Consider the following 13,636-nt stretch of genomic DNA (forward strand, 5'->3'; position numbering starts at 1 on the left):
TTAAATGGGATTTTCTGCTATCCAGCTGGACTAGTTTAGGCCAAATAACATTGCTGCAGAAATGCTCCCAGGCATTTCTTGGGGACTTTCAGAGGACTTCCCCACATGGCATCCCACACCTCTTAGGTAGATCTACGTCTGTTGCCCTCTAAGTGTATGAAAAACTTAGTAATATAAAGGCAGAAGTATTTGCACAAGACAGAATTTTAATTATCAAATCTGAACCTGTAAATTCAGGGCATGGCTGTAGCCAGACTGAATCTTGCCTGGTGCAGCTTTACAGTGTTGGTTTGGAGAAATTACTTTGCCTGGTCATTTTCTTTCTTCTATGCACACCAAAAGAGTGCGTTTCAAAAGGTTAGGAGCGTGTGACTGCTGAAGTAGTAAAGAATGTAAATTCTGACAGCATAAAGATACAAGTCAGCAGGCACTCCTGCTCTTTGAGGGGACTCCTTGAAGAAATACATGACAGTGAGCAGCCTTAAGGGAGACAGGTTTTGTCCTTGGCACTGGGAATAGTGGCTGGTACTCTCATGGGGGAAAGAAATTCCAGCAGCCCACCTGGAAAATAACTCATCCCCAGTGCCAGGGCTTTGTCCACTTCCAGTTGTTAGGGGTTGGTGTAAGTCTTGACTTACTGACATTGTCTTAGAAAAAATCGAGTTATCCAAATCTACTTTAACTAATACTGTACTTTAACTAAGCCATAAAAGAATGCTTGAGCTTGTTCAGTTTATTTAAGCTCTTGGATGTGAGCAGCCCTTATTGATAATGTGTTCCACAGTGTAATCATAGCATCTACAAAAGTGTTATACACCTTTTTAACTTCATTTATTATTATTTAGCTCTTGTTTTAAAACAGGATCAGCAGAATTTTACCTTTTCTCTCCTACTTAAACTGGTTGGTGTGTTTTTACTGTAGGTCTGCTGTAAAGCAAAGAAACATATTTTACATTTTTTTTCCTTTTCTCCACTTCTTATTCCCAATGTACATTTCTGTACATTTTTCAGTAGGTGACCATTGAGTTGACATGATCATCCACAGTGACACTGAGGCCTTTGCTTGAGCTCGTACCTAACATGATGTTCAAATCCAGCTCTGAAATATTTAGTTTGCAAGTCAGTTTTTTGTTGCTAATACAAGGCACCTTTGGGTATTTTAAAGCCAGAGGAGATCAGAAAGTCAGGCCCCTTTTGTACCTTGGACTTTTAAAAGAAGCCTGGCCTATAGAGATTCTGCTGAAAGGTTTTTTTTGAAACATTTCTATTTACCATTCAAAGAATGTAAGTTACAGTATGTGATGTGGGTGGAATATAATGGTAATAGTGAGTGAAATTTGAATTGCAGTTCGAAGGAACAAAGTGTATAAGGCCCAAGGGCCAAGAGATTGTCACAATTAAATCAACTTAATTGAACTCAAGTATCTAAACAGAATTTAATAACATTTCTAAGCCCAAGCACAGCATTAAAAGATGCAGACATGACAGTGATGAGCATTTGGCACTGTTAATTTTTAAAGGCTGTCTTTAGTGGTGCAGTGCAAAATTCCCAATTAAATGAATTCCTTGACTGTTCAATGGATGGGGGAAGATACAATGGATGGGATTGCTCCAAGTGCAAGGAAGTGGCCAGTCTTAGCCTTTGGGAAACTCCAGAGAGAGGCATCCAAGTTTAAATCCTACTTCTTTCTGGGGATTTGCTGTCACTTTACTGAGTGTTAGATGTGCTTCTTTCTGCATCGGATCTCTATTACAGATTTTCACTGTCTGCTCAGCTTCCTTTTCAAAAATGGAAGTAAGGAATTGTGGTACTTGTCCAGTGACTACCAAAGGCATGTAAAATTTTACTGGAGCAGCAGCTGGAACTCAGGACCCTTTCCAGCCCTCCCCTCCACCCGTACACAGAACTGGATGTCCTGTGGTACTTGTAGGCTCAAACACACCTGCTCTGGTGGGAAACACTTACAGAATCAGCACAGGTTCCACAGAGGGGAATGAGGAGGTCCTTAGCCTATGTTAGTAACCTGGAAAGTGGGAAGAACAGGCTAGGGAAGAATCTAATAGAAAATGGAACTGGTGTTGATGTTTTGGTAACTTCAGCTGACCACTGTGTTGTGTACAGAAAAGCATATGTTTAATATGAAGTCTGTTGTAAAGGATGGACTCCTGTGAGTCCTTTGAGTCCTTTCTCTGTGGCAGAGAAAGAAGAACAGCTATTTGTGAATTCCAGGCAGATGTAGGAGACCAATACTAATGCATTTTACATGGTTAAGGCTGAGTCATTTCAGAGCATGTGCAAAAATGGTATTGCGGGGTATGAATGTAGAAAATCTGGTTGTGTGAATGTCAGTGAAAACTGAGGCAGCCCTTTGAAGACATAAATTTTAGATGTGATGTTTTTTTAGCATACAGAGATCTTAGAAATGTCCTGAATAGTACTAAAAGTGGTGCACTTGACAGGGTAATGTTGGAACCAGTTTAAAACATCAGAAATACATAAACATTTCACAGTAATAATACTCAAAAATGGTTCACCTAATATTTTTTAAACTTTACAAATGGCTTTGGAATGAAGTCAGTTTAGCAGGACAGATTTCAACCCAAACAATTATCTGTACATGCATGTGAAAGCCAGGGAAGTTCACAGGCTTAGTGCCCATCAGTGCTCTGGAGTCAGTCAGCTGTCAGAAAGTTCCTCACTTTGTCCTATTGGCATTACAGTAACCTTCAGCCTGCTAACAGTCCTGCAGGGCCAGAGGCATAGAAGTGTTTTTAACAACCAATTTCTTAAAACCCATTAGTCCAAGTGAAGTTATTTGTTTTGACTGGGAGATACACATATTATTTCACTGGCACATACCTGTTAAGGGGGAAGTTTCAAGAGTCTGAAAAAAAATCTATGCAAATAATTCTGTTCACTGATTATTTCTAGATCAAATTGTAGGAAGAGAAAGTAATAGTGACAATTCTGTGGCATTAAATGTATTTTAGGAACACAGGTATCTGTATGTATAACTGGATCTGTCATCTCCACAAGCTGATTGTTTAGTTCTGCTACTCTGTGTGACCTTCAAAGGCAGAGATGGCCCTGCTCACCTCGCCTTGCGTGACATTTCCCTGGCCAAGGCGAGGTGAGCAGACACTGCCATTGTCACACCAGCCCCAAGTGTCACTGGTGTCCCTTTAGCACTGGCACACACCATTTGCAGGCAGCTTGTGTATGCCCTAGGATATTTTTTCTGTGATTAGTTTGTCTTCTAATCCTGGGAAGCTTTACCCATGAAGTTAAACAAATATGGCACCTACAATATGTCCAAGGCTGGAGAGCCACCCTGGGCTGCTGCTGGAGCTCAGCAAAGTGGGAGATTTAAGCAAGTAAAACTATTGCAGAAATAATTTGAAAGCAGGTGCTACTCAACTGCAGCAGGACTCATCTGCTGATGTATGCACAACATGATTCTCTTGCTGTGAATAAGCTCAGAAGAATGTACCTTATGCAGCCTTTTCCTGGAAGTAGGAAGAGTGGAATGTTTAAGAGTGGAATAGCTTGTAGGCTCTGTGTAACTTGAAGAATGCATATATAAAGAATGCTTGTAGTTTAAATTGTCCACTTGAATTTAAATGTCAGTAATTGTTAGTTTAAAGGTACTATGAATGTGAAAACGCAAAAGATGTATAAGCTCAATGTATACAAAGTGTAAGTGTGAGCTGGGGTGCTGGCCCACACTTTGAGCCACTTCATAAAAATAATGTTGAAATGGAAGATAATGCATATGAGTTGCATGTCATTTTGCACTTCTTGTCTGATAATAATGTCTGTCTGTCATGTCATTGTGTAAAAATTATAAATTCCTAGAAAAAGAGGTCATGTTACTCTGTGAACTACCAATGCACAATTGTGGTGCTGTACAGCTAATAATATGTGTTAGGCTTTTTTTAAATGTTGAATTGATTAATTTAGAGTGAAGACAACCTTAATTTCAGGACACCTTGTAGTGTCTAAACAGTCCTACATTTCTTTGAAAGCAACAGAATAAAATTATCAAAATTTCTCATTGACTTTATTAGCTCTACATGTTCTACCCAACAGACACCAAAAAATAAAGGCAGTTGAGATAATTGATAACTAAATCCTTAAGCTGGCCTGAGAGCTGGAGTAAATGTGTTGCCTTGTAGTGGATTGATAGCCCTAGATTACAGAATATGTATATCTTAACAATGGTTTTGGCATAAACTCTTGGCTAGTCATTTAAAATAATCTTAAATACTTTTTGAATAGCTAATAGTCCTGGAAGTCTTGTAACATTAATATTTTTGTTTATATCTGAGATCCACATACAGGATAGAAATATTACACAAGTATCTTTGTAGACAGATACATTCTTTCTTGGATAGAAATAATCAGAGTCACATAGTTTCATTGATCGTTGGACTGAGCTTCACTTTGGCAATGGTGTCACAGAGATCTGTGACAGAGATGCCAGAGGAGCTGTCTTGCTAATCCCCTGGAGCCACCGTGCACCATGCAAGCAAAACAGTGATGTCTGTCTACTTTTGTGAAGTGTACATCTGTAGTGTAATGAATCTGGCACTTTTTCTTAAGCTGAAGTAAATAATATACCTTCTCAAAACTGTGTGGAAAGATTTAATAGATCTGGTTGACCAGCAGCCCAGCAGAAGCAATTGTTCAGAAAATGGACTGCAGCTCAAAATGAAAGCCAAGTGTCAATTTATGTGTATAATCAATAAGGCTATGAGGGATAGCACAGTCAGTAAATTATTCTACTTAGGCTGGTGGTAATTTCTGGTACACTGAACATGTTGAGTGCCCCCAGCAGCCATAACAGAAATGTCCTGGCTACACCATGCACAGTTCTGGTGCTGTGGCATTGCAGGAGAGTGCCCAGTTTGGGGAGCTGTAATGAGGATGGAGAGCACTACAGTGCCCACAGAGCCACAGCAGCTCTGCAGGATTTGTGGAGTTTCTTCCTGGTCCTGACAGTGAGCATGGCCAAAGCTACCAGGAGAGGAGAGCAGCCCTCCCTTTACTGGCCCCTGGCAATCTCAGAAGCTTTGGGCAAGCGTAAAGTTCTGTTCTTGAGCAGCAACTACATCAAATCACATCTCCTCACTCAACAGGTCTTTCCTTTGGTTCGATTTAATGTTACGTGTTGCTACCTTTTTCTTGTCAAAAAGAAAGTTTAATTATATCTCCTCTTTTGCAGTATTTATAGTGCAGTAATTAGTGCTATTTCCAACCAGTTACCTGTGCCTGCAGGTAGCAGATGTGCATAAGTATTTGAAATTGCTTGTCATATTTAGTTCTTCATTTTTAAAATGAACAACAGAACTGGGTGTTTTTTTTATGGTGATGGAAGAGAGTAAAAGAGCTAAAGTATGAATTTTTGGATCACTTGTTGAGTCTTTAGAGCTGGCACTTCCCAGAATATTTTTGAAAGTCAAGTAGAAGTGACTTATTGGACAGTAATTTTTGAACTCTTTAGTGTCATTTTTATAATAAGAAATAAAGGAGCAGGACTGTAGGCTTAAATTTTCAGAGGAATGTTCAAGTTCATGATGTAGTCGTACATATTCAATAATTAGTTCCTGCTGTTTGACCAGGCTAGAGTAAGGGAAAACTAGGAAATGACAAGTTAATATTTGGGGGTTGTTTATTTGGTTTTTTTTTTGTTTGTTTGTTTGTTTTTTTGTTTTTTTTTTTTTTAGATTTTCTTATCTGTTTCAAAGCTCAAAATATGCTATGCAAGAAAATAAGTAAAATCTAATATCTTAATTTTTAGAAAGTGTAAATTTTTTAAACAGGTATATTTTAATTTTTTAATAAGAAGCTTAATTTTCATTGCTTGGAAAACAGCATATAGTTCAGAGTAAAAACATCAGCTGAAATGATATACCATGAAACAAGAAGCTTTTGTGGTACCTTTCTTTCACACTGTAATTAAAATTCTTCTTGGTGCTATACAAGGTTTGCTGTTTTTCCCTGTAACAATGTGAAGAGTTGTGCATCTCACCGTTATGCATGAGAATTATTTCCTTGGTTCCGCAGATGAAAATCGTGTTTGTACGATTCTACAGATAAAAACCCAAACGGAACTTTGAATGCTTAATCAGAGAAAATAAATCACTTTTAAATGGCACAACTAGTCCCGGTGTGTGTTTTCTAAGGAACTGGGCGGCCTGACGTCCTTTTCTCCACCAGCTCCGGCCCTGGCGCTGCCCGCGCCCTTCACTCCTGGGCTTTCCAGGGGTTTTCCAGGCCCGGCCCTGGCTCTGCCCCTCACGCCGAGGGTCCCGGGGGGCAGCCCGGGGGCTCCATTTGTCAGCCGCCCCTTCCCTCTGGCGGTGCCCGGGAATTACCGGGGCCGTGCGGGGCAGCGCCGAGCGCCGAGCCCCGGAACCTGCCCGGGCTGGGACACAGCCGGGACCGGGCTGGGCACTGCGGGCACCGGGCTGGGACACTGCCGGCACCGGGCTGGGCACTGCGGGCACCGGGCTGGGACACTGCCGGGACCGGGCTGGGCACTGCCGGCACCGGGCTGGGGCACTGCGGGCACCGGGCTGGGACACAGCCGGGACCGGGCTGGGCACTGCCGGCACCGGGCTGGGGCACAGCCGGCACCGGGCTGGGACACAGCCGGGACCGGGCTGGGCACTGCGGGCACCGGGCTGGGACACTGCCGGGACCGGGCTGGGCACAGCCGGCACCGGGCTGGGACACAGCCGGGACCGGGCTGGGACACTGCCGGGACCGGGCTGGGACACTGCCGGGACCGGGCTGGGCACTGCCGGCACCGGGCTGGGACACTGCCGACACCGGGCTGGGGCACAGCCGGCACCGGGCTGGGACACTGCCGGGACCGGGCTGGGCACAGCCGGCACCGGGCTGGGGCACTGCCGGGACCGGGCTGGGACACTGCCGGGACCGGGCTGGGACACTGCCGGCACCGGGCTGGGCACTGCGGGCACCGGGTTGGGACACTGCCGGCACCGGGCTGGGCACTGCCGGGACCGCGACAGCCGCGCATGGGAACAGCCGCAGCTCTGCCTGCGGGGCAGGCTGGAGGGAGAGGGGCGCACAGGGGGCTGAGGGATACAGGACGGCTCTGCTCTGTCCCGGCGTTTGGCATCGCGGGGCCTTGATGGTAACATGCTCGTAGCACAGGCTGGGAAGTGCAATTGCCAGGTGTTCGAGCGAGAGGAGAGGGTCACTGCGGGACAGCTTGTGCTCAGTGGTACACCACTGGCGACACCAGCGCCTTATCTGGCGCGTTATCTGCCACGGGCAGGACGCGTGTGGCCGAGCGATAAGCGCCCAGCGCTGTCCTGCCCGTGCTGGAGAGCGGCGAAAGGCTGAGGCACGCACTCGCTCCAGCCCCGCATGGTGACAGACCCACTGTCCTTGCTTCCCGCCCATCCCCTCCCCGTCTCCGATCCACGTCCTTCTCCTCGGCCAGACTCAGTCCTCATGTCCTCAGCCATTTGTCACCTGCCTCCTTCAGCCCACGTGTGATCAACATCCCCCCACAGCCCACACCCTCCTGCAGCTCCCGGGCTGTCACAGATTAATGCCCAGCTCTCATGCACTTTTCTCAATGACGGCTTGGTCCCCAACCTCTTTGTCCTTCCTTCATTACATGTGTGTTGCTGAAGGCACGTTTTATCTTTTGCCTTGGAGTAGGATAGGATAAGCAGGGAAGTCACCGAGAGCTGTGGAGGACAGCCTTTTTGCTTTCATCTCCAGCCATACAGCACTGCAGGTGGTGATAAGGTGCTATCTCTTCTCTTAATGTGGCCCTTAAAAACACCCATATCCTTGAGAAATTGCAGTTCACTTTCATCCAATTCCACCTAAGCAGCTTCAACATTCAAATTTTCAGGATGTTTGGAAGATTCCTCATACAATTCATAAAGCACACGACCTTGATCAATCTGAAGTCCTCCCTACCACCTAATTTTCAATTCCCTGCTTCAAGCTGTAAGACTGTCAGAGATCTGCTACCATTTCCCATTAAGTGTCCAAACTATGACAGAAGAAATCTTCCATAGTTGCTCACTGGGGCCACAGAGCATGGCAAGGTCAGTACAAATCTCAGTAATTGGAAACATGGTCTCATTAAAGGAATTACCAGGCAACCAGGTGGTGATAGCAGCATTCCTGTGTCAGGTGGAAGTAGAGGAGGAGGACAAGGAGGACAAGAAGGACAACATCTTGCAGAGCTCTGTAACTTAAGGCTGACATACCCTTAAATGGAATCAAGATGTGCAGATTGCAGATGCTGCACATCTGCATTCCCAAAGTCTGTATGAACAGCCTCCTGTTGGCTCAAGAGACTCACCAAGGGGGAACTGTGAGTGTGCAGCACGTGAGCGCTGAGGGAAGAGCAGCAGGATGAGCCTTAGGACAGCGCAAGGAGAGAAACTGGAAGCAGCATCTCATTCACTGCACACTTTGCACAGTGAGCGAAGAACAGAATTACAGAGCCACAGGCCCCTTCCTCTGTGCTTTGCCAGGTCCAAGCAGGACCTTCTGTTTCCCCTGGGTCAGACTTTTCTTCTGGGTGTGAGCATCCCTGGGCTGCACCTGCTGTGGTGGCTTGGAATACATCTGCTTGGAAGAGATGCGTGGTTCGCACATTGAAAGGATAAACTGCTTATCCTGTTTTCTGTAATTCTGTCACAGAGAGCAAAAGCTCATCTGACTGGTTTAACTTAAGGGTAAATACAAGGCAATATGGTTGAAGGAGATAGAAAATGGAGAAGGGACTCTGAATCAGCTGATTTGTATTTAAAAGCTTTATTATGCTTGTTCTCCCTTTCCAAAAATACTTTTCCTGGTTTGGAGAAATAATATATAAATGATAGCCTGGCAAGAAGCGCATAAAATCTGACAGATGAATAAATTGCACTCTCCAGAGCTGTAAGCTTGAAAAGAACATTGTAGAGATAATGAATGTTCTTGGCTTGAGAGAAATCCTGTCCATTAGAAATACCTCTCTAAAGATTGATCTAAACTTTTGAGGTTTCAGCTCTTTGAGATTTGAAAAAAAATGACTTAATTTCCCATTCACCAAAATTGAATAACACTGCAGTTAGTGATTTAAAATGTTGTTGAATTAATTATGACATTGTGTTAAATTCCCTTTTGTCTTTCCTTTGTCCGTTTTTTATTTCAAAGGCCTCAGTAATAGACAAAGTGTATCACCCCAGTAGAGATGAGAGATGAGTCAGAGATTTGTCAGCTTGAATGGCCTTAGACCTGCACTTATCCCTGCTGACTACCCAGATGCAAGTCTCAAGTGATGCTCCTTGCATCTTAAAGAGCAAGACTGAGAAAACTCAAGCTTCCTTGCTCAGCTTTGTTCTGACCTTCTCTGCTACAGCCTGTCATGGCAAACAGGTCAGATTCACACTCACAGAGCTGTAATGAATAATCTAAATCTGGGAGCAAAGGAAAAAGTGAGAAGGGGTGAGTCTGAAGGGTGGTTTCATGAGTGACTGCATCGGTCTCATGGCTGTATCAGGGGGATCAGGTGTGTATCTGCATCCGCCTTTCCAGCCACCCACCTCACATTACTGGGCCTCAGCCAGGAGCTGGGAATGAGCAACTCAAACAAGTCCTGCTAGGAAGGACAGTACAAACCATTAGTACCCTGGCTTAGCTTAAACCGTGCCCCTGCCCATGCAGATTTGTGGGAAGTTTAATATGATGTTACACACAGTATAAAAAGAGTAGATGAATCTCTTGTTCCAGCACCTTTCTTCATTCACTTTTAAATTCAACTTTGTAAATCTGAAGTCTCCTTAAATTTTTAAGTAGCAGTTACATAAGTAACAGCATCAGCTGTGAATGTACAGCCCTATTTGCAATCCTGGACATGATTATGGCACAGATTGCTATGACTTTGCAATATGAGAGTGAAATCTGTACACAAACAGCTGCTTTTGAAGCTGGACTGGGCAGCTGCCTGAGTCAGGCCTTGGACAGACTGTGCTGCCAGCCCCTTCCCCTCCCACCCACCACATGAGCTCCAGTGCAGCAAATGTGGTCAAAGCTGCATCAAATATTAATGCTTCAGACCACAGGCATTGTTCACTGACCCTTTCATATGATCTGCCTCATATCCACACTGCAAACCAAACGTGCTACCCATACTGAAACAAGAAAGGCCTGCAGCCATGGCTTAGAGAATACATGCTAGGAAAGGAAATTACTGCTGTGCTGATGACAGGCCTGTCAAAGCCTTTTAGGATGTGCTACATAGGTTTGCAACATTTCAAATTTCAGCTGAAGATAAATTTCTCTGTTTTTATGGATCATATAGCTGATTTTTGTGTCATCCCTGCAATTTTATTGTTCTGTGGCATAATTTACAGCAAGATATTTATGGGACTAAAATAACTGCCACCTTGGAGAAAGGACACATTTTCTCTTGTATGTAATGGGGGTTAGAAGACTGTTGGAAGCTTCCTGTCCTAAAATGGACAGCAGGATATGGATGCCTGTACAGGAAAGGTGGAAAGATTTGTTTCTTACTCTGGTTTCTTGCTGCCTCCTATTCTTGAATAGTCAAATTTTAATTTCAGGATTCTGTATTCTCTTCCTGATTTATGTATGCCATGTTGTATACTCATATCATCAAAGCACCTAATATTATAGTTGATGACTATTTTTAATTATGAGAATGATTGCTGCCATATAAATTTCCCTGAGCTGCCATTCTTCATTTTAAAGGGCAGGCACGTTTTGCTGCTTCACTCATCTGCACTTTGGTGCTCTGGAGCAAAATTTATTTCTGAGAAATAAATAGGCTTTGCATATTTTTATATATCCTTTTAACACTTCATTAATTTGGAGCATCTTTTGGTGAGAAAGCATATAACAGTAATTACCTCCCACAAATCACCTATCCTTGGTAGAATAAGCCACTAGTGTGTGGTGGTAACCCCTTCACAATGAAACAGAATGCTGGATTTATGAGGTACAATCCAAAGATAGCTGTTATCAAGACCTCACAAACCTGAAATGCAAGTTTAAACAAAAATGAATTCATATTTTGGGCTTATAGAGAAAGGTGAAGGCTAGAACAAACATCTACTGAAGAAAATAGTGCATGCTCATCACCTTGAGGCTTGCAAGCAGATTCAAAAAATCTCAGCTCAACAGCAGGTGCCCACATAAGGGGGAAAAAAAAAAGAGACCTTCCCTTAGGACTCAGTCCTCAGACTAATAACATCCTGCTGCTTTTGAGAGGAGTTATCCCTGGAACACTGCATTTGTTTTGTGTCTGCTAACGTCAAGGCTTAGAACAGGACAAAACATCATGAATTTAGCAGAAATACTAATTCAGATAAGTACAGGCTCAGCTGTTGCTAAATTGGCAATTATAACTAGATAGTCTCTGCTCCCCTGCCATCATCATTGTCGGCGCTGAAGCGTTGTCTCAGTTCAGTGAGTATTCTATTTTCTAAGCTCTCATTTGTCTTCTGTTTGACAGCTTACAGTGATTTTGTTTAGCTGTACTGATGAACTGCTGTCAATGGAAAAATCTCCAACCACCAGAGGCATACGAGGATTAGGCAAAATGTACAATTCCTACACAGTTGGAAAATGGGGAGATTAACTATAAAAGGACTGAACCAGAATATGAGATCAGATCTTCCCAGATACCACATGTGTTCAGGACTGCAAATCCAAATCCAACTATCTTTATCTCTGACCTTTTAAAATAACTTTAATAACTTCAGCTACTGGCAGGAGCAGCAGAAGCCAGTGCTGGCAAGTGCAGAATTTTACCTGCCGGGGACTTAGATCTGCTTTCAGCTCGTGCAGAATTCTGAATTCCAGCATCTGCTCTAGGCTTACATTGCTGTGATAAGGAGGGATAATCTTGTTCTAGACATTACATGAAATCCGAATCTCTTTTTTCCAAGCAGTTGGTAGAGTTCCAGAATTCTGCCACAGCCACTCTCATTTCCATCTTTTGCCCACTCTGAGGCCAACCTGGCTTCTGTAAAGTTGTACTGTGGTCTGTCTGCATTGAGGTCAGAGACTTATAATGCACCACTAGAGTGCATTATGGTGGATTTAAATGTAGTACCTTCTGGGAAGAAAGAAGCTTGTTCCATAGGTCAGATTACTCTTAGGCCCATTCAAAGCAAGTAACAGCCAGCTCAGCTGTTTGCATTTCAGTTGTGCTCTCCCAGTACAGCCATGGCAGCTGGGGAAGGCAGCTGGGGAAGGAAGCACCTGGGGAGGCAGCTGAGCACAGAGGCTGGAGCATCAGGGTCTCACCTGAAAGATTCCCAACACCATCCAGCAACCATGTGGAAAGTAGCAATGGGCAAGGTGTAGTAGAATTTGAAGCATCAGGTGGCATATCCATCCATGGCTCATACAGTCACACAATTACTGCTTGTGCATCTGCTTGGCCAGGAGCCATCATTCCTGAGCTGTGTAACTGCAGTTAAACCAGCTGATATTTAATCAGTAACAACATCCAGCTGTGATAGATTTATCAGAGGTGCTAAAAGAATCCCAGTCCTCTGTGATTGAGAGCTTATGTTGACAGGTGGTTGCTTTGTTTCTATAGATGGAAAAGGGCATTTGTAGGACTTCTGGGACTCAAAAACCAGACTGTGCAGCTAAAAGTGGCCCTGCAGTCGCTGCCTGTAGCACCTCACACGCCTGAGTCACCTGCAGATTTTGTCTCAAGGGGTTCTTCCCAAACTCCTGCTGTGCAGCAGAGCTGCTTCCTCCAGCCAGCGGGACCCACCAAGGTGCACAGAGCAGAGTTCCAAGGGGCAGCATGGACAAGGCACTTGGCTCCCACTCTGGATCTCACTTTTGCTTTGGCATCAGTTTTGAACAAAAAGGCAGGGTTTGTGTGTGTGTGTGAGCATGGGTGTCGTGGTTTATCTAATGCTGATTAATGTTAATTTTTTTTTAAAAAGAAAATAGATTTAAAAAGACAAAATTAATTATGTGCACTACTCAAGACAGCACCAAATTCACCTGTTAATCGTATAAGAATTTAATTTCATTGTACAGTCTCTCCATCCTTCTGCTTTCTTACCTACTGGACAGGGAATATCAAGTGTAGTTACTGTATTCTGATGGTAATACTGTTCTGTTCCTCCATAAGTTAATTAGTAAAAAAAGATACTTGACTTTTCAAGAAAGGGTTATTACAGAAAAAAAGCGTATTTTGAAGCCATCTAATTACATCTCAAAAATGCGATCATAAGAAAAGAATTTGCTTTGAGAATACAGGATTTTTACAATGCAAAAATACACTTCTGGAGCCTGCCTACCATGAGCCAGGCAATTGTGGTGTACATTTGACTTATCCTAGTAATGTTTCAGCTTATTTATTTGCTTTTTGACTTCAGCAGAACTGCCACATGCTGATCAATTCAGCTTGCTTATGCCTTTTGTGCCTCTCCTGGGGTGTGCAATACGATAAGCCTTGTTCTTTTAAAAACAGAATAGTACCAAACCAAAACTACAAATCACCCTCCAAGCTGCACATCATGGCTGATGCAGAAATACTCCATTTCTCCTGGTCATGCTCATAGGTCTGCCAGTGTGTTTTAACACTGGCTCAGTGAATGCCAT

The sequence above is a fragment of the Lonchura striata genome, chromosome 6 (assembly GCF_050655825.1).
Source record: "Lonchura striata isolate lonStrDom1 chromosome 6, ASM5065582v1, whole genome shotgun sequence".
NCBI lineage: Eukaryota > Metazoa > Chordata > Aves > Passeriformes > Estrildidae > Lonchura > Lonchura striata.